We start from the raw sequence: 23,615 nt of genomic DNA, 5'->3' as shown, positions 1-23,615 counted from the left end.
AATTTACCACAGCAAGTAAGAGCTTGACAGCTAAGGCTAAAACATAGTTGCCTACCCTCCCTCATTCTGCAGGAGACTCCCTGAAATAGTAGCAATCTCCCTCACTCCCTGAATGCTCCCTCAACCTCCCTGAAAAATAAGAACTCATAAATGGTATTATCCGTGCCATTTCCCTATATTGGTTATAAGGCACTGTGGGGCAGATGTATTAACCTGGAGAAGGCATAAGGAAGTGATAAACCAGTGATATGTGCAAGATGATAAACACACCAGCCAATCAGCTCCTAACTGTTAATTTACATATTGGACCTGATTGGCTGGTGTGTTTATCACCGTGCACATATCACTGGTTTATCACTTCCTTATCCCTTCTCCAGGTTAATACATCTGCCCCAATGATCCCTATGGCTACATGCATTTTAAAGGTTTCTTGTGGCCACTTACAGTATATGGAACCTCTTGTAAAACATAATACACAAACAAATCCTGCAAAATATAAGAGTTTTTTTCTTCAACAAGTAGATTTTACTAACGTTGGGGCTCATTTACATTTGAATGTAAGTCATTTTTATGACACGCCTCTCCGATGTAGCAGTACGCGCCCGCGCTGATAGGTGTTACTTTCACAATCTCCCTGAAATACTTTTTCAAAAGTAGGCAAGTATGGGCTAAAAGGATCTGGCCTGTCTTGCAAGCCGATCCTGATTTAAAACCTTTATCTAAAAAACGGTTGTTACCATGCTACCGGAGAGGTAGGAATCTCCGTGACATGTTGGTACATGCAGACATCTGACTTTTCATCGTCGAGATCGATTAATTTTCTCAGTAAAAAGTCGGGCAATTATAGATGCTTAGGCTGTACTACATGTATTTATCTTGAGACAGGTGATACGTTATATCATCCTCATTCGGGTAAAGTAATTCAAATATCACACTGTCTGACTTGTACCACACGTTTTGTAGTATACTACATAAAGTGCCCCTGTGGGCTACTTTATGTGGGTAAAACTTCCTGCACCTTTAAAGAAAGGATGGCACAGCATAGGAGTGCGATCAAATTAGCCTTGGAAGGTAGGATTTCACAATCTGTCCTGTTTAAGATATAAAATGATCGACCATATTCCAGAGAGTTGTAGGGGTGGAGACCGCAATAAAGCACTTTTGCGGTGCGAAACTAGATGGATCCATTTTTTAAATACCATTGCTCCGTACGGTTTAAATGAAATGTTATCATTTTCGAGCTTTCTTTTTTAGGGCTGTATAACGCTTGCTACCTGTAGTATTTATTAGGAGCTATAAACAGTAGCATTACCACATATTTATATTTTTTATGTGTTTCAGATTATGACTGTCACCATTTTAGTATATTGGACGAGCACAGACAATATAGAGCTCAGTCATTTTGGTAGATTTGTATTTCTTCTCTGCAACATGATATGTTGGTGAAGGGTTAAAGTTTTAATTGTCACTCAAGGTTACGCTCCGGGTGATGTCAGCGGAAATGAACGCGACTCACACCCGGGACGATGTTCACATGGTGTTATGTTGGTATATAGGTAAGATGTATTTCTTTGTTTGTTATGTAAGCCTGATGACGGTTTTTGAATAAAACCGAAACGTTGCTAAAGACGGGGTGATGTCCTGATCATTTGATTGAAGTCCTATGAGTGCCGCTCTGATTCGTAACCATACATGCAATTGCTTTTGCTGGAGAGGGCACCAGGCGTTCTGAATGTTTGTATGCTAATGAGTGCCGGGTCTGGAATTGTCTGTCTGTCTGTCTGTCTCTTATTTTTCGGACCATAAGACGCACCTAGTTTTTAGAGTAGGAAAACTGGAAAAAAAAATATTCTGAACTAAATATAAACTATAACAGAATAGCCCTGCCTCCCTAGTTTTCACCGACCTCTAAGAGATATTTCCAGTTCTGTGTGATTTTTCTCAAGACTCCTACAAGGATTCTGTACAGTGCAGCCTTCTGTCAGAGCCAGCAGACACACACACACACACACACACACACCATACTTACCTACTCTCCCGGAAGCTGCGGGAGGCTCACGTTTTTTGGGGTAGCCCCCCGCACCCCCGGAAGAGTGGGCAGGTCTCCCGCATCCTGCTCGCACCCTAGTGATGCGAGCAGGATGGAGAGAGAACCTCCCGATTCGCGGGTCCGTCGGGTGGAGAAGGGGTTAAAATGACGCAAATCGCGTCATTTTAGCCCCGCCCCCTTCCCGCAGACCCGCAAATCATGGCATTTCCCGATGCGGGGGCGGGGCTTAGTGATGTCACAGTCCGGCCCCGCCCCCCGAAGTCACTCCAGCGTCTCCTCTCCGGGCTTCTCCCAGAGAGGAGAAAAAAAAATGTCGGTAAGTATGACACACACACACACACACACACACACACACACACACACACACACACACACACACACACACACACACACTGTACCAGTGGTTCCCTGCGTCCAGGCTCTCAACTAACGCTGCCCGCTGTGCACTCCTGAGGTGGGGGGGGAGCGGGGGGAGTCGCATGATGCCTGCTCTGCTGCTGGGCTCTGAGATGCTGCTGCGCCGTCATCAGCAGAGCGCCCGCATCTAGGACCCGCCGCTACCCGCTACCTGCAACCTCCCATCTGTGCTGGCTCTTATTCGCTCCATAAGACGCACATACTTTTCCCCCCACATTTTTGGGGAGAAAAAGTGCGTCTTATGGTCCGAAAAATTTATATATATATATATATATATATATATATATATATATATATATATATATATATATATATATATATATATATATATATATATATATATATATATATATATATATATATAATATAATATAATTTTGTTTTTTTCTAAGATAATTAAAGTTGCAGGCTGTATACCTGTGTATATAATTTGGGGCGGTATGGATGGTGTAAGGGTGTGTACACACGATTAGATATTTTCTTTCGATTTTGACTATATAGTAAAAATCTCAAGAAAGGTTAGTGTAGATCGCAAGGTGAAAGTCACCTTGCGATCTCGATGCGTGGTCCCGCCAGGTCGGCATCGCAAGAAAAGATACTGTGCAGGCAAGTCAATCCTTGCTAGATCGGTGTACTATCTAGTTCATCTCACATGTCAATGACATCTCACATAAGCCAAAATCGTAAGCACACATAGTCCATATCTCAAGAAAAGTTAGTCCGAATCGGTGGTTCTGGGCTCCGGGGAGTTCAAGGGAAATCGCAAGTGAAAATCGGGCATAGCAAGGATCTCACCGTGTGTACACACCCTAATGGTTAGCACTACTGCCTTACAGCACTGAGGTCATGGGTTCGATTCCCACCATGGTCCTAACTGTGTGGAGTTTGTATGTTCTCCCCGTGCTTGCGCAGGTTTTCTCCAGGGTACTCCGGTTTCCTCCCACAATCCAGAAATATACTGGTAGCATGAGTATGTGTGTGCATGTACATGTGGTAGGGAATATAGATTGTAAGCTCCACTGGATCAGGGACTGATGTGAATGGCCAAATGTTCTTTGTAAAGCGCTGCGGAATATGTGTGTGCTGTATAAATACCTGATAATAAATAATTAATAACATGAGGCATCTGCACTCCTCAAACCATCGATGAATTAGACCCACACGATTGAACTTATTTTTTTTCTACAGTGCTGGAACATGGAGCATAGCTCCGCCCCCTGACACCCATGAATCCCTGTCCCCTGGTTATGATTGGTCCATGTGCCAGTCAGTAAAAGAACAGGGATGGCCATCAATTGCTAAAACCATCGGTGTTCATCCATAGCATTGTATGCAAACATCAATGGACATTTGCCATATAGCCATCGATGACAACCATTGATGGTAGATAGACTGATGTCCATCCCTAGTCTGACCGGCTATCAACCGTATGCAGAACTAAACATGAAGAACCAGGGATGGGCCAATAGATCCTGCAATCCATGGATCACCCAGCATAGTGACCCATTGAGAATACATTTCCCATAGTAGGAATTCTACATGTCTAATCCAAGCAGTCTTCTTCTACCAGATGGTGCTATCCCTATCGCTATAGGACCACCAGGGCCGCTGAGATCTCCGACAGGCCAGGGTGCTGGGGAGGGGGGCGTGGCCACAGCAGCTACTAGGACTGAAATGGACAAATACATAATATCATGATCTATGAAGGGCTGTGTGTGCTGGGCTATTTAACCCAGGCTTACCTACTTTGCTGCCTCCTCCTCTGGGAGGAGGCAGCGTTGTAGGTGAATGGGGGGCATGGCTGGCAGCAGGACGGGTGGTTCGGGGGCGTGGCCGGCAGCAAGATGGGCGGTCTGGGGGGCGTGTCATCAGGGTCGCGTCATCGTGACTCCACCCCCCGCTGTGCCGAGAAACGAGGCGCTGCATAGCGGGGGGCAGAGCTACGATGACGCGAAGCGCGCCATCGGACCCCCTCGGCCCGCCTACTTGTTCACTGCTGCTGGCGGCCGAGGGGGAAAGCGGGAGGCTTGCCCACCTTTCCGGGGGGCCGGGAGGGTCACCCGATTTCTGGGAGCCTCCCGGCCATTCCAGGAGGATAGGCAAGTACCCCTTATAACCTAATGCCAATTTTTTATAACCGTGAAGTGTTTACCCCCCCAATGTATGTCTGGAGGCAGCAGCATGTAGAACTACATCTCCCAGCAGTATACCTCCCACCACGTCCCATTCCAGAAGGGACAAAATGCTCTCTACCTGGACTTCTCTCTTAATATATAATTTGTCACCTGTGTTGATCTATTTAATTGATAAGAAAGTGTTTCAACAGAGGTGATTGCAATCGTAACTTGATAAGGAAGTGCAGGTAGAGAGCGTTTGTCTCTCCTGGAATGGGTCATGTTGGGAGGTATGCAGCAGCCCCACCCCCTCCTCCCAGCATCCTCCACAGTGGAAAGATAGAGGGTATCAGATTTGTGAGGAGCTGCACAGCCGCAGGGGGTAAGTCTGCCATTCCATACAAATAATGAGCAGGTGCAGCCGGAGGCTTCTGTAAGAGATGGACCTCTCCTGCATGCATCTGTGATATCCCAGTGCTGTGTCAGAGCCTCCGATCTCCCTTGCGACTGTCGGCTGCGATTGCAAATTTTGCAGAATGCGGTCAGTCAGCGTTAGCTGAAGCTTACTCATTGGCTGAAATGGACATGTGATTTCACATCAGCTGTGAAAAAAATGATTTGAGTATTATTATTTGAGAGCACCAGGACCAGACTCGGCAGGGACATCTCCATTACTCCTGAGTAATGTCAGCCCAATTTTCCTTCTGCCACTGGTTACCTGCAATTGTTTATTCCCCCCCTCCACCTCACTGTGTGCTTTTCCTGTAATGTTTACCTCCACTGAGGTATGGCTCACCTCCCGCAGTGTAAACTTTGACGTGCGCCCAACATGGCTGCCCCATATGGTACACTTGTGGATGGGATGAAAAATACATAGACCTGGTGGTTTTGTTGGAACTCTACTCTGAACTTTAGGACTTTGAAATCACCCCTATTTTGTGTCCTCTCCTAGTGGTAGACTATTCCACCCTGGGTAATCCTACGCTGTGTGCCCAAGATGGCTGCCACACCTGGTACCTTGTGAGGGTGGCATACACAACCCTTGGAAGTTATTACCCAAAATGCCGACACCAATCATGCATATTATGCTTTCTGTCTGCTTAAGGTTCTCTTGTGTCTATATGGCTGATCTATTGCTGTATTACTCAAATCCTCTGTATTATGTGCATTGTTTTTGATGTCTGTAAAGCGCCTTGTGTCTTGTTGGAGAAAGAGCGCTATATAAATAAAATTACTTGGTCAGAAATCTCCCGTATTAAGCCGTAAACGTTACTTTCCTTAAATTTCATTTGTTACCTGTATTGCTATTTTTGAGGAGTAATTTACAGATTCCCTGAAGTGCTCGGAGCTGGTAAACATTTCTCAGTCCATTTTATTTTGAACTTTTTGTTTGTGTAGGAATTAAAAGCTGCCACTAGGTGGCAATACTGTACTGTCTCATTCTGGTAGAGGTCCAAAGAAGAGGACACACTAGTGATGTCATAACAAGAGTTTCTGTAGGATATAATGAGGTAAGAACAGCTGTAGTAACCTCTAAGCATGGAAGGGGTTAATCACAGTGCAGAGACCTGCTTATGAGAACTGGCTCACACAGGGTCAGGGTAATGAAAGGACAACACAGTCATATATTTAGGGCGGCAAGACAAGATTAATGACTCCATATAGATAAGACTGTGCTGACCCCAGACACATTGCAGATCTCTGGCTGCTATTTGGTTGGAAGGAGAAATGTATATGAAGTTATGTTTGGGAGAAATGGAGATAATTAGAAGTAAAGTAAATTTGTTGTTACTTAAGAATTGGACATTCACTATCTGCAATAGTCTATATACAGAATAATGGGCCTCATTCACTATTCGTCGCATCTGAGATGTGATCACATACTCCCGACTATTGGCCCAGTGCGCACGTATCTCAGTAATGCGAACGCCTCCGCCTAATTGACAGGCAGAGGCGTTTGTGGGACGGTGGCGTTGCTGGGGCATGGCGTTGAAATCGGGGGTGGGTCCAGACCATGTCCGGGGTGGCCATGTGATATCATGCACAGCCGCTGTGATGGGGAAAATGATGACGGCCTGACTGCTTCCGGAGTCGGGGGGCTTTCCTTACTCAGCGATGCAATTGAATTGCGATCGCTGGCGGCCATTAGCAGGCTGGGCGGCCTTGTCCTGTGCTGGGCGGCTCCGCGCATGCGGGTGATAGCAGCTACTGTTCTGCTAAATTAGGAAAACTGAAGCTGAATGAGGCCCAATGTGTCCGATCGCTGACAACTGTGATATGGAATCCATGTCCAGCCAGTATCCTGACCTCATAGGATTACACATGTATCCAACCCACCGTACTCCGCTAATAGCATTTCTATATATTGGATCATATATTGTAATAGTTGCAAAGGCGTGGTAACGGCGGGGGGAAGCATGCTCCCCTAAACTTGCAAGGGGCGCAGGTGCTGGTGGGGAGCGCTTACCTCCAGATCCCCGCTGAGACTCCTACTTTAGAAGTCTGCCGTTGGCGCCGCAGCGTGCTGCCCCCTGTCCTATCTGGTTCTTCACCACTGCTGCATTACTGGGAGGAGGCGGCTGAGATGATCCAGTAGGCCACGCCTACTCCCAGTGATGCATCCCTGAAGAGCGAAGAGCCGACCAGAGCAGGACATGTGGCTGCAGAGCTGGTGGCAACCATTTTACAGTAGGAGTCTCCCATACCTCCCAACTTTGTCCTGGCCCAAGGAGGGAGACACGAGCTGCGAAGCTGCGCGCGCTCCCGAAAGGGGTGTGTGGCCTGTGCAAAAGGGGGCGTGGTTTCACGGGAGGACCCGCGATCGCAAGTCACGCCCCCATTTTCGTTACTGAGGGGGCATGCCCAGCGCTCTGTGAGCTGCTGGCATGCCTCCTCTCCTCCTGTCTCCACTGAATAGACGCTGCGCGCATGCGCACAGTGTCTATTCACCGCCGCTCTGCTAAGCAGGGCAGCGAGAGACGGAGCCTCCCAACTGCCCCCCCCCCCCCTCCCACCGCGGAACACTGCGGGTGGGACAACGGGACAGTCCCCCAAAAAACGGGATTGTCCCGGGAAAGTTGGGAGGTATGCTCTCCACAGGGATCCAGAGGTAAGTACTATCCACACGGGGAGGGGGGGGTTACTAAATCAGGGGGAGGTGTCAAAATTTATATTTTACTATTTCTCCCCCCCCCCAACCACAAAACATTACTGCGACCCTGAATAGTTGTAATGGGTTTAATACTTGCATATATTATATCTCACTATAGGATTACTATATGACACTGTGTGATTTACGGGTGGTCTTCAGTATGCCGGCTGTCTGTATCCCAGCGCACAGTATACCGGCGCCGGCATACCGACACTTATTCTCCCTCGTGGGGGTCCACGACCCCCCTGGAGGGAGAATAAAATAGCGTGGCGCGCCACCGTGCCCGCAGTGTGGCGAGCGCAGCGAGCCCGCAAGGGGCTCATTTGCGCTTGCACCACTGTCAAGCCGACGGTCGGGCTCCCAGCGCCGTTATGCCGGTCGCTGGGAGCCCGACCGCCGGCATACCGTACTACACCCGTGATTTACAGGAGTATGAAAGGTGTCTCTGTGTGACCATGGCTGAGTATCCAGCAAGTAGAGAGGTGCAGCTGGCACTTTTCGTATTTTTGCATCTGGCTAATTTTTTGAAAAAACAACAACAAAAAAACACTAAAATCACAGAATTTTGGGGTAATTTTGCTCCTATGGAATTATTAACCTCAATAACATTCATTTCCACTCATTTCCAGTCTACTCTGAACACCTCACAATATTGTGTTTAGGTCAAAAAGTTGCACTGAGGTCGCTGGATGACTAAGCTAAGCGACACAAGTGTGCGGCACCAACACCTGGCCCATCTAGGAGTGGCACTGCAGTGGCAGACAGGAGGGCAGATTTAAAAAAATAAAAATAAAAAAGGCCCCTAACAATACATGATGCAAAGAAGAAAAAAAGGTGCACTGAGGTTGCTGGATGACTAAGCCAAGCAACACAAACACCTGGCCCATCTAGTAGTGTCACGCAGTGGCTGAATGTTGAGTGGGCAGCATCTCCAGCACGCTCCAGTCACTTTAAAAAAAATCTGCAATTGGTGGACTTATACGGCAGTACCCCAGGACTAATACAGCAGTACCCCTGGACTCATATGGCAGTGTCACAGAGGATGGCACTTTACAAAAACTAGGCCCCAAACAGCACCTCATTAAAGATGTCGAAGAGGTGCAATGAGGTAGCTGCCAAGCGACACAAACCATTCCAACTGGAATTACACGTCCAAATCACTAGAATTAATTGGCAAAATCTCTGCATTGCGTTGAATCCAGATGGTATTTGTTACCGGGAACACAATGCCTCCATCAATTGTCTAAATCCCACTGCACTAATGGCGGATACCGGGCGCACGTCTAACACCAACATAAGTGTCAAGGCCTCAGTTATGAGGGCTTCCATCGTCATGTGAAGCTGAACCACTAGTCATGAACATAGTCCAGGGCCTCAGCTGTTCCTTGCCACTCCGTGTTGTAAATGGCATATTGGTAAGTTTACGTTTTTTGAATTTTACATGCTCTCTACTATCAAAATGGGCATCGGCCTTGGCAGACGACGTTGACGGCATTTCATCATCTATGTTATGGCTAGTAGCAACATCTTCAGCACTAGGAGGAAGTGGTTCTTCTTGATCTTTCCTTATTTTTATCCTCCAAATGTTTGTTCTCCGTAATTTTTCTGGAGTTATATAACACACTATGCGGCACAAGAGCGCGTACCAATATACCATGCAGGGCAACCCTATAAAAATTATTTGGAATAAATATTAATAACCGCTTTATTTGGAGTAAATAATATACAGCACAGGACAGCACCACTGAACTTATATGGCAGCACCACTGGACTGGATTTATACGGCTTTATATGGAATTATACGGAAGTATCACGGGAATTATATGCCAGTATTCTGAGAATTATACAGCAATATCACAGGAATTATATTGCAGTAACACTGGCTATATGGCAGCAGAGGACACCACCACTGTGACTGGTCACTGGACTGATGCACAAGACACTACCTCAGTGACGGCGCTAGCCGCTCAGCAAAGTCTGCAAAGCAGGGAGGCGCTGCACTCATGAGGCGCTTTCCCTGCTCTGCTACTACACCTTGCTGCCAGCTGCTGCTGCCCGCACCGGTCACACTGACGGGCAGCATATACAGAAGCTCTTCATTGTTCTTTCATGGACCTCCCCTCTTCCCTCTCTTCCGACTCCTCCCCGCACCTTCTGTAAAGCTGAATAACAGGCAGCAGTGTCACCCCCTTCCCTCCCCTTGTCGGTATAGACACAGCAGTGCCCGCCCCCTCCCTTATCCCCCCTTCTTTCCCCTCCCATCAATGTAATTTTTGGGGCCTGGGCACTTTTATTTTTTAATTTGCGGCCACATGCTGTACTATGTGCACAGCCTCATAGCAGACCTGGGCAGGCACCTCCTGATGCTGAGCCTGCTTCCTGACATTAGGCAGGAACAGGAAGTCATGTGGTACTGGAGGAGCCTTCAGATGTGAGAGGAGCAGCTCAGCCTGTCTAGCATCCAGCCATGCCATACAGAGAAGCAGAAACTCTGGTACATTCTGCAGCTGACACTGTGTGTGTGTGTGTGCTGGGGAGGGGTGTGTGTGTAATAGTGTGTGCCGGGGAGGAAGGGGGGGTGTAATAGTGTGTGCTGGGAAGGGGGGGGGGGGGTGTAATAGTGTGTGCTGGGAAGGGGGGGGGTGTAATAGTGTGTGTGTGCTGGGAAGGGGGGGGTGTAATAGTGTGTGCTGGGAAGGGGGGGGGTGTAATAGTGTGTGTGCTGGGAAGGGGGGGGGGTGTAATAGTGTGTGTGCTGGGAAGGGGGGGTAATAGTGTGTGTGCTGGGGAGGGGGGGGCTGTAATAGTGTGTGTGCTGGGAAGGGGGGGGTGTGTAATAGTGTGTGTGCTGGGAAGGGGGGGGTGTAATTGTGTGTGCTGGGAAGGGGGGGGTGTGTAATAGTGTGTGTGCTGGGAAGGGGGGGGTGTAATAGTGTGTGTGCTGGGAAGGGGGGGGGTGTAATAGTGTGTGTGCTGGGAAGGGGGGGGGGGTGTAATAGTGTGTGTGCTGGGAAGGGGGGGTGTAATAGTGTGTGTGTGCTGGGAAGGGGGGGGGGTGTAATTGTGTGTGCTGGGAAGGGGGGGGGGTGTAATAGTGTGTGTGCTGGGAAGGGGGGGGTGTAATAGTGTGTGTGCTGGGAAGGGGGGGGTGTAATAGTGTGTGTGCTGGGGAGGGGGGGTGTAATAGTGTGTGTGCTGGGGAGGGGGGGGTGTAATAGTGTGTGTGCTGGGGAGGGGGGGGGGGTGTAATAGTGTGTGTGCTGGGAAGGGGGGGGGTGTAATAGTGTGTGTGCTGGGAAGGGGGGGGTGTAATAGTGTGTGTGCTGGGGAGGGGGGGGTGTAATAGTGTGTGTGCTGGGGAGGGGGGGGGGTGTAATAGTGTGTGTGCTGGGGAGGGGGGGGTGTAATAGTGTGTGTGCTGGGGAGGGGGGGGGTGTAATAGTGTGTGTGCTGGGGAGGGGGGGGGGTGTAATAGTGTGTGTGCTGGGGAGGGGGGGGGGTGTAATAGTGTGTGTGCTGGGGAGGGGGGGGGGGTGTAATAGTGTGTGTGCTGGGGAGGGGGGGGGTGTAATAGTGTGTGTGCTGGGGAGGGGGGGGGGGTGTAATAGTGTGTGTGCTGGGGAGGGGGGGGGGTGTAATAGTGTGTGTGCTGGGGAGGGGGGGGGTGTAATAGTGTGTGTGCTGGGGAGGGGGGGGGTGTAATAGTGTGTGTGCTGGGGAGGGGGGGGGGTGTAATAGTGTGTGTGCTGGGGAGGGGGGGGGGTGTAATAGTGTGTGTGCTGGGGAGGGGGGGGGGTGTAATAGTGTGTGTGCTGGGGAGGGGGGGGGGGTGTAATAGTGTGTGTGCTGGGGAGGGGGGGGTGTAATAGTGTGTGTGCTGGGGAGGGGGGGGGGTGTAATAGTGTGTGTGCTGGGGGGGGGGTGTAATAGTGTGTGTGCTGGGGAGGGGGGGGGGTGTAATAGTGTGTGTGCTGGGGAGGGGGGGGGGGTGTAATAGTGTGTGTGCTGGGGAGGGGGGGGGGGTGTAATAGTGTGTGTGCTGGGGAGGGGGGGGGTGTAATAGTGTGTGTGCTGGGGAGGGGGGGGGGTGTAATAGTGTGTGTGCTGGGGAGGGGGGGGGGGTGTAATAGTGTGTGTGCTGGGGAGGGGGGGGGTGTAATAGTGTGTGTGCTGGGGAGGGGGGGGGGTGTAATAGTGTGTGTGCTGGGGAGGGGGGGGGGTGTAATAGTGTGTGTGCTGGGGAGGGGGGGGGGTGTAATAGTGTGTGTGCTGGGGAGGGGGGGGGGTGTAATAGTGTGTGTGCTGGGGAGGGGGGGGGGGGGTGTAATAGTGTGTGTGCTGGGGAGGGGGGGGTGTAATAGTGTGTGTGCTGGGGAGGGGGGGGGGTGTAATAGTGTGTGTGCTGGGGGGGGGGTGTAATAGTGTGTGTGCTGGGGAGGGGGGGGGTGTAATAGTGTGTGTGCTGGGGAGGGGGGGGGGTGTAATAGTGTGTGTGCTGGGGAGGGGGGGGGTGTAATAGTGTGTGTGCTGGGGAGGGGGGGGGTGTAATAGTGTGTGTGCTGGGGAGGGGGGGGTGTAATAGTGTGTGTGCTGGGGAGGGGGGGGTGTAATAGTGTGTGTGCTGGGGAGGGGGGGGGTGTAATAGTGTGTGTGCTGGGGAGGGGGGGGGTGTAATAGTGTGTGTGCTGGGGAGGGGGGGGGTGTAATAGTGTGTGTGCTGGGGAGGGGGGGGGTGTAATAGTGTGTGTGCTGGGGAGGGGGGGGGTGTAATAGTGTGTGTGCTGGGGAGGGGGGGTGTAATAGTGTGTGTGCTGGGGAGGGGGGGGTGTAATAGTGTGTGCTGGGAAGGGGGGGTGTAATAGTGTGTGTGTGCTGGGAAGGGGGGGGTGTAATTGTGTGTGCTGGGAAGGGGGGGGGGTGTAATAGTGTGTGTGCTGGGAAGGGGGGGGGTGTAATAGTGTGTGTGCTGGGAAGGGGGGGGGTGTAATAGTGTGTGTGCTGGGAAGGGGGGGGGGGGTAATAGTGTGTGTGTGCTGGGAAGGGGGGGGGGGTGTAATTGTGTGTGCTGGGAAGGGGGGGGGGTGTAATAGTGTGTGTGCTGGGAAGGGGGGGGTGTAATAGTGTGTGTGCTGGGAAGGGGGGTGTAATAGTGTGTGTGCTGGGGAGGGGGGGGTGTAATAGTGTGTGTGCTGGGGAGGGGGGGTGTAATAGTGTGTGTGCTGGGGAGGGGGGGTGTAATAGTGTGTGCTGGGAAGGGGGGGTGTAATAGTGTGTGTGTGCTGGGAAGGGGGGGGTGTAATTGTGTGTGCTGGGAAGGGGGGGGGGTGTAATAGTGTGTGTGCTGGGAAGGGGGGGGGTGTAATAGTGTGTGTGCTGGGAAGGGGGGGGGTGTAATAGTGTGTGTGCTGGGAAGGGGGGGGGTAATAGTGTGTGTGTGCTGGGAAGGGGGGGGGTGTAATTGTGTGTGCTGGGAAGGGGGGGGGGTGTAATAGTGTGTGTGCTGGGAAGGGGGGGGTGTAATAGTGTGTGTGCTGGGGAGGGGGGGGTGTAATAGTGTGTGTGCTGGGGAGGGGGGGGGTGTAATAGTGTGTGTGCTGGGGAGGGGGGGGGTGTAATAGTGTGTGTGCTGGGGAGGGGGGGGGGTGTAATAGTGTGTGTGCTGGGGGGGGGGGTGTAATAGTGTGTGTGCTGGGGAGGGGGGGGGTGTAATAGTGTGTGTGCTGGGGAGGGGGGGGGGTGTAATAGTGTGTGTGCTGGGGAGGGGGGGGTGTAATAGTGTGTGTGCTGGGGAGGGGGGGGTGTAATAGTGTGTGTGCTGGGGAGGGGGGGGTGTAATAGTGTGTGTGCTGGGGAGGGGGGGGGTGTAATAGTGTGTGTGCTGGGGAGGGGGGGGGGTGTAATAGTGTGTGTGCTGGGGAGGGGGGGTGTGTAATAGTGTGTGTGCTGGGGAGGGGGGGGGTGTAATAGTGTGTGTGCTGGGGAGGGGGGGGGTGTAATAGTGTGTGTGCTGGGGAGGGGGGGGGTGTAATAGTGTGTGTGCTGGGGAGGGGGGGTGTAATAGTGTGTGTGCTGGGGAGGGGGAGTGTAATAGTGTGTGTGCTGGGGAGGGGGGGGTGTAATAGTGTGTGCTGGGAAGGGGGGGTGTAATAGTGTGTGTGTGCTGGGAAGGGGGGGGTGTAATTGTGTGTGCTGGGAAGGGGGGGGGGGTGTAATAGTGTGTGTGCTGGGAAGGGGGGGGGTGTAATAGTGTGTGTGCTGGGGAGGGGGGGGGTGTAATAGTGTGTGTGCTGGGAGGGGGGGGGGTGTAATAGTGTGTGTGCTGGGGAGGGGGGGGGGTGTAATAGTGTGTGTGCTGGGGAGGGGGGGGTGTAATAGTGTGTGTGCTGGGGAGGGGGGGGTGTAATAGTGTGTGCTGGGAAGGGGGGGTGTAATAGTGTGTGTGTGCTGGGAAGGGGGGGGTGTAATTGTGTGTGCTGGGAAGGGGGGGGGGGTGTAATAGTGTGTGTGCTGGGAAGGGGGGGGGTGTAATAGTGTGTGTGCTGGGAAGGGGGGGGGTGTAATAGTGTGTGTGCTGGGAAGGGGGGGGGGGGTAATAGTGTGTGTGTGCTGGGAAGGGGGGGGTGTAATTGTGTGTGCTGGGAAGGGGGGGGGGGTGTAATAGTGTGTGTGCTGGGAAGGGGGGGGGTGTAATAGTGTGTGTGCTGGGAAGGGGGGGGTGTAATAGTGTGTGTGCTGGGGAGGGGGGGGTGTAATAGTGTGTGTGCTGGGGAGGGGGGGGGGTGTAATAGTGTGTGTGCTGGGGAGGGGGGGGGTGTAATAGTGTGTGTGCTGGGGAGGGGGGGGGGTGTAATAGTGTGTGTGCTGGGGAGGGGGGGGGGTGTAATAGTGTGTGTGCTGGGGAGGGGGGGGGGGGTGTAATAGTGTGTGTGCTGGGGAGGGGGGGGTGTAATAGTGTGTGTGCTGGGGAGGGGGGGGGTGTAATAGTGTGTGTGCTGGGGAGGGGGGGGGGTGTAATAGTGTGTGTGCTGGGGAGGGGGGGGTGTGTAATAGTGTGTGTGCTGGGGAGGGGGGGGGTGTAATAGTGTGTGTGCTGGGGAGGGGGGGGTGTGTAATAGTGTGTGTGCTGGGGAGGGGGGGGGTGTGTAATAGTGTGTGTGCTGGGAAGGGGGGGTGTAATAGTGTGTGTGTGCTGGGAAGGGGGGGGTGTAATTGTGTGTGCTGGGAAGGGGGGGGGGTGTAATAGTGTGTGTGCTGGGAAGGGGGGGGTGTAATAGTGTGTGTGCTGGGAAGGGGGGGGGTGTAATAGTGTGTGTGCTGGGAAGGGGGGGTGTAATAGTGTGTGTGCTGGGAAGGGGGGGGGTGTAATAGTGTGTGTGCTGGGGAGGGGGGGTGTAATAGTGTGTGTGCTGGGGAGGGGGGGGTGTAATAGTGTGTGTGCTGGGGAGGGGGGGGGTGTAATAGTGTGTGTGCTGGGGAGGGGGGGGGGTGTAATAGTGTGTGTGCTGGGGAGGGTGGGGAGTAATAGTGTGTGTGCTGGGGAGGGTGGGGAGTAATAGTGTGTGTGCTGGGGAGGGGGGGGTGTAATAGTGTGTGCTGGGAAGGGGGGGGTGTAATAGTGTGTGTGCTGGAGAGGGGGGGGGTGTAATAGTGTGTGTGCTGGAGAGGGGGGGGGGTGTAATAGTGTGTGTGCTGGAGAGGGGGGGGGTGTAATAGTGTGTGCCGGGGAGGGGGTGTAATAGTGTGTGCCGGGGAGGGGGTGGGGGGGTGTAATGTGTGCATGCATCTGTGATCCATACACAAAAAGAAAACCAATAATAGCAGCGCTGAATTCAATTAGTACTAAAAATTTAAAAAATTAGATGGATTGAATGAAAACAGATTAAAAAAATGTATTAATAACTCTGATTAATAACCAATTAAAAGTCAGTGTGACCACCAGCAGAATAAGTGAACCAGAAATGTCCGTTCCTTTTAAATAACTGGACACCAGTTTAGGCAGATTGCACAGTCCCGAAAAGGGTTATTACCGCTTCTTAGGCCGCTGGAGGGAGAAATATCCCATAGATGATCCTTCAATTTGGAGTTGGTAGCATATTCTCAATCCTCACCAGTATGCGGAGCTTGACTTGCGGGATGGTCCTAAGTACGCCTATTAAAATCCACCAAATAGCAAACTCTGGGCATCCAGTATGGTCCGGGCACTGGTTCAGCAACAAAGCAACGGTGATCAGGGTGGCACCTGACGTGTTTCGCTGCAGGACCTGCATGAAGGTGGGGTACCGTGGAGCGGTATGCAGGCTTCCGTGCATTGGCCAATTCACTAACTAAACCCCCATTGTTTTTTCATTTATCCATAGATGTTGTAAGGATAATTGAGCTTATTTTGGTGAGTGCTGTACTTTTTGTTTCTATATTTTTGAGTAGGTGGCCATGGGCTACATGCACCCCACCCTATTAGTGGTGAGTGCGGATACTGCACCCCACTTCTGGGCTGGCGAGTGCTGTGGTTTTCTACATGCTGAGATATAGATATATATCTATATCTATATATCTATATATTCAATCTTTTTTTTTTTAGGCTGAATATGTATATGTGTGTGTGTGTATATTCCACATGGTAAATGTTAGTCTGTATGTGTATATATTGTAGATAATTAAAGTTGCAGGGTGTATGTATTGCAGATAGTAAATGTTGCTGGTTGTTCTAGGTCCAGCAGTTCCGGGCACCCGGCCACAAGGGATCTGATTGCACACGTTAGGTAAGTCGCTGTTCTGCATGTATGTGATGTCCATGTAGTTTGAGGCATGCACTGTACATAGATATAACGGCCCTGTGGTTTGTCTGGTACAGTATACAGTAACCATACCTCCCAACTGTCCCGATTTTGGTGGGACAGTCCCTTTTTCTCGGACTGTCCCACCCTTGGGCTGCAGTGTCCCGTGGTGGGGGAGCACTCGCTGCTCTACGGTGAATAGACACTGTGCGCACAGCGTCTATTCACAGAGACAAGAGGGACTGGGGGTATGACCTGCAGCTCACAGAGCGCTGCAAATGCCCCCCATAGTGATGGAGAATGGGGGTGTGGCTTGTGAGCGCAGCATTACCTTTATTTAGGACACGTCCCTTTTTTCATGGGCACCGGAGTCCCTTTTCCACCAGCCACAAAGTTGGGAGGTCTGAGTAACTACTGTATGATGATAGTAGATTGTCTGCTTACTAGGTGTATGTGTATATATTGCAGATAGTACAAGGTGCAGGCTGTGTATATATTGCATATACTAGTTGCAGCCTGAGTATAATGTATATATTGCATATAGTACAAGCTGTAAACTGAGAATATATTGCTTATAGTACAAGTTGCAGGCTGAGTATAATGTATACATTGCATATAGTACAAGCTGTAAACTGAGAATATATTGCATATAGTATACGTTGCAGGCTGAGTATAATGTATATATTGCATATAGTACAAGCTGTAAACTGAGAATATATTGCATATAGTATACGTTGCAGGCTGAGTATAATGTATATATTGCATATAGTACAAGCTGTAAACTGAGAATACATTGCATATAGTATAAGTTGCAGGCTGAGTATAATGTATATATTGCATATAGTACAAGTTGCATGGCTGTGTATAATGTATACATTGCATATAGTACAAGTTGCAGGCTTTGTATATATTATAGTACAAGTTGCAGGTGGAGTATAATGTACTATATGTAATGTATACAAGTTGCAGGCTGTGTATTTAATGCATATTGTACATGTTGCAGTCTGTGTATAATGCATATAGTACAAGTTGCAGGCTGTGTATAATGCATATAGTACAAGTTGCAGGCTGTGTATATATTGCTTATAGTACAAGTTGCAGGCTGTGTATATATTGCTTATAGTACAAGTTGCAGGTGGAGTATAATCAGGCTTGCCTACCCTCCCGCATTCAGCGGGAGGCTACCGATTTTTGCATGAGCCTCCCGCTGTCCCGCATACCTTGTCAGTCCTCCCGATTTTCAAGTCTCCGTCCCGTAAATTCGGACTGCGCATGCGCAAGTCCGGAAATGCGGGGGGCAGGGCCAGCAGGGGAGATGTAGACTGTGTCCTGTGAGAGCTCTGTGCTGCAGCAGGATGTGAAGACTGTGCACAGCAGCCACCCGTAGTTTACAGGAGAGCACATGACCTCTGCATCTCGGTGGCTGGCCCCGCCCACCGCACTAACAGTACAGTAGGCAGCATGACATACCAGCCTTCCTGCTCCTGGTTGTGTCTGCCCTGTGCTTCCTCCCCACCACACATTCCCTGCTCTTCCCAGGAGGGACTCAGGGAGCAACAAACCAGGCATATACTGTGTCTGCTGGGGGTTATTTGGGGGGTAGTAATATAATGTGCTGCTGTGTGTAACATGGGGGGGGGGGGGGTAGTGTAATGTGCTGCTGCTGTAATATGGGGGGGGGGGGTGTAATGTAATGTGCTACTACGTGTAATATGGGGGGGTGTAATGTAATGTGCTACTGCGTGTAATATGGGGGAGTGTATTGTAATGTAATGTGCTACTGCGTGTAATATGGGGGGGTGTAATGTAATGTGCTACTGCGTGTAATATGGGGGGTGTAATGTAATGTGCTGCTGAATGTAATATGGGGGGTGTAAGGTAATGTGCCACTGTGTGTAATATGGGGGGATGTAATGTAATGTGTGTGTAATATGGGGGTGTAATGTGCTACTGCGTGTAATATGGGGGGGTGTAATGTAATGTAATGTGCTACTGCGTGTAATATGGGGGGTGTAATGTAATGTGCTACTGCGTGTAATATGGGGGGTGTAATGTAATGTGCTACTGAGTGTAATATGGGGGGTGTAATGTAATGTGCTACTGCGTGTAATATGGGGGGGTAATGTGCTGTTGCGTGTAATATGGGGGGTGTAATATAATGTGCTACTGCGTGTAATATGGGGGGTGTAATGTAATGTGCTACTGAGTGTAATATGGGGGGGTGTAATATGGGGGGTGTAATGTAATGTGCTATTGCGTGTAATATGGGGGGTGTAATGTAATGTGCTACTGCGTGAAATATGGGGGGTGTAATGTAATGTGCTACTGCGTGTAATATGGGGTGGTGTAATGTAATGTGCTACTGCGTGTAATATGGGTGTGTGTGTAATGTAATGTGTGTGTAATATTTGGGGCGAGGGGGCTGTGTAAAATGTAATGTAATGTAATGTGTTACTATGGTAATATGAGGGGACATGGAGCAGGCTCCCAGAGGTGCTCGCAGAGGCGGGTGAGACATGAAGCTGTCGGTCTTGCTGAAGCGCTGCTGTCTATCATGGTGTGACACACACACACACACACACACACACACACACACACACACACACACACACACACACACACACACACACACACACACACACACACACACACACACACACACACACACACACACACACACACAGAGTCTCTCTCTCTCTCTCTCTCTCTCTCTCTCTCTCTCTCAGGTATAGGGGCTCCACCTGGCGTAATGTGTATAAGGGACTCTACCTGGGGTAATGTGTGTAAGAGGCTACCTGGCGTGATGTGCGTAAGAGGCTACCTCGCCTATGGTGTATATAAGGGGCTGTCACACGTAATGTGTATAAGGGGTACTGCTGTGTGATGTAATGTGACAAATGTACACTACTGTATAGGGTATGTAATGTGAATTATGTGGTCATACCACTTTCCCATAGAACCATGCCCCTATATTTTCTCTAACGTCCTAAGTGGATGCTGGGGACTCCGTAAGGACCATGGGGAATAGCGGCTCCGCAGGAGACTGGGCACATCTAAAGAAAGCTTTAGGACTATCTGGTGTGCACTGGCTCCTCCCCCTATGACCCTCCTCCAAGCCTCAGTTAGATCTCTGTGCCCGAACGAGAAGGGTGCACACTAGGGGCTCTCCTGAGCTGCTTAGTGAAAGTTTTAGATTAGGTTTTTCTCTAACGTCCTAAGTGGATGCTGGGGACTCCGTCAGGACCATGGGGAATAGCGGCTCCGCAGGAGACAGGGCACAAAAATAAAGCTTTAGGATCAGGTGGTGTGTACTGGCTCCTCCCCCTATGACCCTCCTCCAAGCCTCAGTTAGGTTTTTGTGCCCGTCCGAGCAGGGTGCAATCTAGGTGGCTCTCTTAAAGAGCTGCTTAGAAAAAGTTTTTTAGGTTTTTTATTTTCAGTGAGTCCTGCTGGCAACAGGCTCACTGCATCGAGGGACTTAGGGGAGAGAATTTCAACTCACCTGCGTGCAGGATGGATTGGATTCTTAGGCTACTGGACACCATTAGCTCCAGAGGGAGTCGGAACACAGGTCTCACCCTGGGGTTCGTCCCGGAGCCGCGCCGCCGACCCCCCTTACAGATGCTGAAGATTGAAGGTCCGGAAACAGGCGGCAGAAGGCTCTTCAGTCTTCATGAAGGTAGCGCACAGCACTGCAGCTGTGCGCCATTGTTGTCACACACTTCACACCAAGCGGTCACGGAGGGTGCAGGGCGCTGCTGGGGGCGCCCTGAGCAGCAATATTTTATTACCTTAAGGCAAAAGAATACATCACATATAGCCATTAAGGCTATATGTATGTATTTAACCCATGCCAATTATCTAAATCCACGGGAGGAAAGCCCGCCGAAATAGGGGGCGGGGCTTATTCTCCTCAGCACACAGCGCCATTTTCCTGCTCAGCTCCGCTGTGAGGAAGGCTCCCAGGACTCTCCCCTGCACTGCACTACAGAAACAGGGTAAAACAGAGAGGGGGGGCATTTTTTGGCGATATACTGGATATATTTAAGCTGCTATAAGGAACAACACTTATATAAGGTTGTTCCCATATATATTATAGCGCTTGGGTGTGTGCTGGCAAACTCTCCCTCTGTCTCCCCAAAGGGCTAGTGGGGTCCTGTCTTCGATAAGAGCATTCCCTGTGTGTCTGCTGTGTGTCGGTACGTGTGTGTCGACATGTATGAGGACGATGTTGGCGTGGAGGCAGAGCAATTGCCGATAATGGTGATGTCACCCCCCAGGGAGTCGACACCGGAATGGATGGCTTTGTTTATGGAATCACGTGATAATGTCAGCACATTACAAAAATCAGTTGACGACATGAGACGGCCGGCAAACCAGTTAGTACCTGCCCAGGCGTCTCAGACACCGTCAGGGGCTGTAAAGCGCCCTTTACCTCAGTCGGTCGACACAGACCCAGACACAGACACTGAATCTAGTGTCGACGGTGATGAAACAAACGTATTTTCAAGTAGGGCCACACGTTATATGATCACGGCAATGAAGGAGGCTTTGCATATCTCTGATGCTGCAAGTACCACAAAAAAGGGGTATTATGTGGGGGGTGAAAAAACTACCTGTAGTTTTTCCTGAATCGGAGGAATTAAATGATGTATGTGATGAAGCGTGGTTTAACCCAGATAGAAAAATGCTAATTTCAAAAAAGTTATTAGCATTATACCCTTTCCCGCCAGAGGTTAGGGCGCGCTGGGAAACACCCCCTAGGGTGGATAAGGCGCTCACACGCTTATCAAAACAAGTGGCGTTACCGTCTCCGGATACGGCCGCCCTCAAGGATCCAGCAGATAGGAGACTGGAAACTACCCTAAAAAGTATATACACACAAACTGGTGTTATACTGCGACCGGCCATCGCCTCAGCCTGGATGTGCAGTGCTGGGGTCGTCTGGTTGGATTCCCTGACTGAAAATATTGATACCCTGGATAGGGACAGTATTTTATTGACTATAGAGCAATTAAAGGATGCTTTCCTTTATATGCGAGATGCGCAGAGAGATATTTGCACTCTGGCATCGAGAGTAAATGCGATGTCCATATCTGCCAGAAGGAGTTTATGGACGCGACAGTGGTCAGGTGATGCGGATTCCAAACGACATATGGAAGTATTGCCGTATAAAGGGGAGGAATTATTTGGCGTCGGTCTATCGGATCTGGTGGCCACGGCAACTGCCGGAAAATCCACCTTTTTACCTCAGACCCCCTCCCAACAGAAAAAGACACCGTCTTTTCAGCCGCAGTCCTTTCGGTCCTATAAGAACAAGCGGACAAAAGGACAGTCATATCTGCCTAGGGGCAGAGGAAGGGGTAAGAGAGGGCAGCAAGCAGCCCCTGCCCAGGAACAGAAGCCCTCCCAGGGTTCTGCAAAGCCCTCAGCATGACGCTGGGGCCTTACAAGCGGACTCGGGAACGGTGGGGGGTCGACTCAAGAATTTCAGCGCACAGTGGGCTTGCTCACAGGTGGACCCCTGGATTCTGCAGGTAGTATCTCAGGGTTACAGGTTGGAATTCGAGAAGTCTCCCCCTCGCCGGTTCCTAAAGTCTGCTTTGCCAACGTCTCCCTCAGACAGGGCGACGGTATTGGAAGCCATTCACAAGCTGTTTGCTCAGCAGGTGATAGTCAAGGTACCCCTCCTACAACAGGGAAAGGGGTATTACTCCACGCTATTTGTGGTACCGAAGCCGGACGGCTCGGTAAGACCTATTCTAAATCTGAAATCTTTGAACCTGTACATACAAAAATTCAAGTTCAAGATGGAGTCACTCAGAGCAGTGATAGCGAATCTGGAAGAAGGGGACTTTATGGTGTCCCTGGACATAAAGGATGCTTACCTGCATGTCCCAATTTGCCCTTCACATCAAGGGTACCTCAGGTTCGTGGTGCAAAACTGTCATTATCAGTTTCAGACGCTGCCGTTTGGATTGTCCACGGCACCTCGGGTCTTTACCAAGGTAATGGCCGAAATGATGATTCTTCTGCGAAGAAGAGGCGTATTAATTATCCCTTACTTGGACGATCTCCTGATAAGGGCAAGGTCCAGAGAACAGCTGGAGGACGGAGTAGCACTAACCCAAGTAGTGCTGCAACAACACGGGTGGATTCTGAATTTTCCAAAATCTCAGTTGACCCCGACAACACGTCTGCTGTTCCTGGGAATGATTCTGGACACGGTTCAGAAAAAGGTGTTTCTTCCGGAGGAGAAAGCCAGGGAGTTATCCGAACTTGTCAGGAACCTCCTAAAACCAGGGACAGTGTCTGTACATCAATGCACAAGAGTCCTGGGAAAGATGGTGGCTTCTTACGAAGCGATTCCATTCGGCAGATTCCACGCACGAACTTTTCAGTGGGATCTGCTGGACAAATGGTCCGGATCGCATCTGCAGATGCATCAGCGGATAACCTTATCGCCACGGACAAGGGTGTCTCTTCTGTGGTGGTTGCAGAGTGCTCATCTGTTAGAGGGCCGCAGATTCGGCATACAGGACTGGGTCCTGGTGACCACGGATGCCAGTCTGAGAGGCTGGGGAGCGGTCACACAAGGAAGAAACTTCCAGGGAGTATGGTCAAGCCTGGAGATGTCTCTTCACATAAATATACTGGAGCTAAGAGCGATTTACAATGCTCTAAGTCTGGCAAAACCCCTGCTTCAGGGTCAGCCGGTGTTGATCCAGTCGGACAACATCACGGCAGTCGCCCACGTAAACAGACAGGGCGGCACAAGAAGCAGGACAGCAATGGCAGAAGCTGCAAGGATTCTTCGCTGGGCGGAAGATCATGTGATAGCACTGTCAGCAGTATTCATTCCGGGAGTGGACAACTGGGAAGCAGACTTCCTCAGCAGACACGATCTACACCCGGGAGAGTGGGGACTTCATCCAGAAGTCTTCCACATGATTGTGAACCGTTGGGAAAAACCAATGGTGGATATGATGGCGTCCCGCCTCAACAAAAAACTGGACAGGTATTGCGCCAGGTCAAGAGATCATCAGGCAATAGCTGTGGACGCTCTGGTAACACCGTGGGTGTTCCAGTCAGTGTATGTGTTCCCTCCT

At 50.6% G+C, this 23,615-nt stretch overlaps 1 long non-coding RNA gene across 1 annotated transcript in view; it reads left to right on the top strand.

The window, feature by feature from the left end:
* The window catches only part of LOC135057476 (uncharacterized), a 63,808-nt gene that overhangs the window by 34,068 nt on the left and 6,125 nt on the right, over nt 1-23,615 (top strand). The window contains exon 2 of the long non-coding RNA XR_010244146.1: nt 16,441-16,491. This is a non-coding gene — a long non-coding RNA (uncharacterized LOC135057476). The remainder of the gene's footprint in view (nt 1-16,440; nt 16,492-23,615) is intronic.

Source organism: Pseudophryne corroboree, chromosome 3 (genome assembly GCF_028390025.1).
Source record: "Pseudophryne corroboree isolate aPseCor3 chromosome 3, aPseCor3.hap2, whole genome shotgun sequence".
Classification (NCBI taxonomy): domain Eukaryota; kingdom Metazoa; phylum Chordata; class Amphibia; order Anura; family Myobatrachidae; genus Pseudophryne; species Pseudophryne corroboree.
Note: the sequence above shows the minus strand (reverse complement) of the source record. Positions and strands in the feature narration are given on the sequence as shown.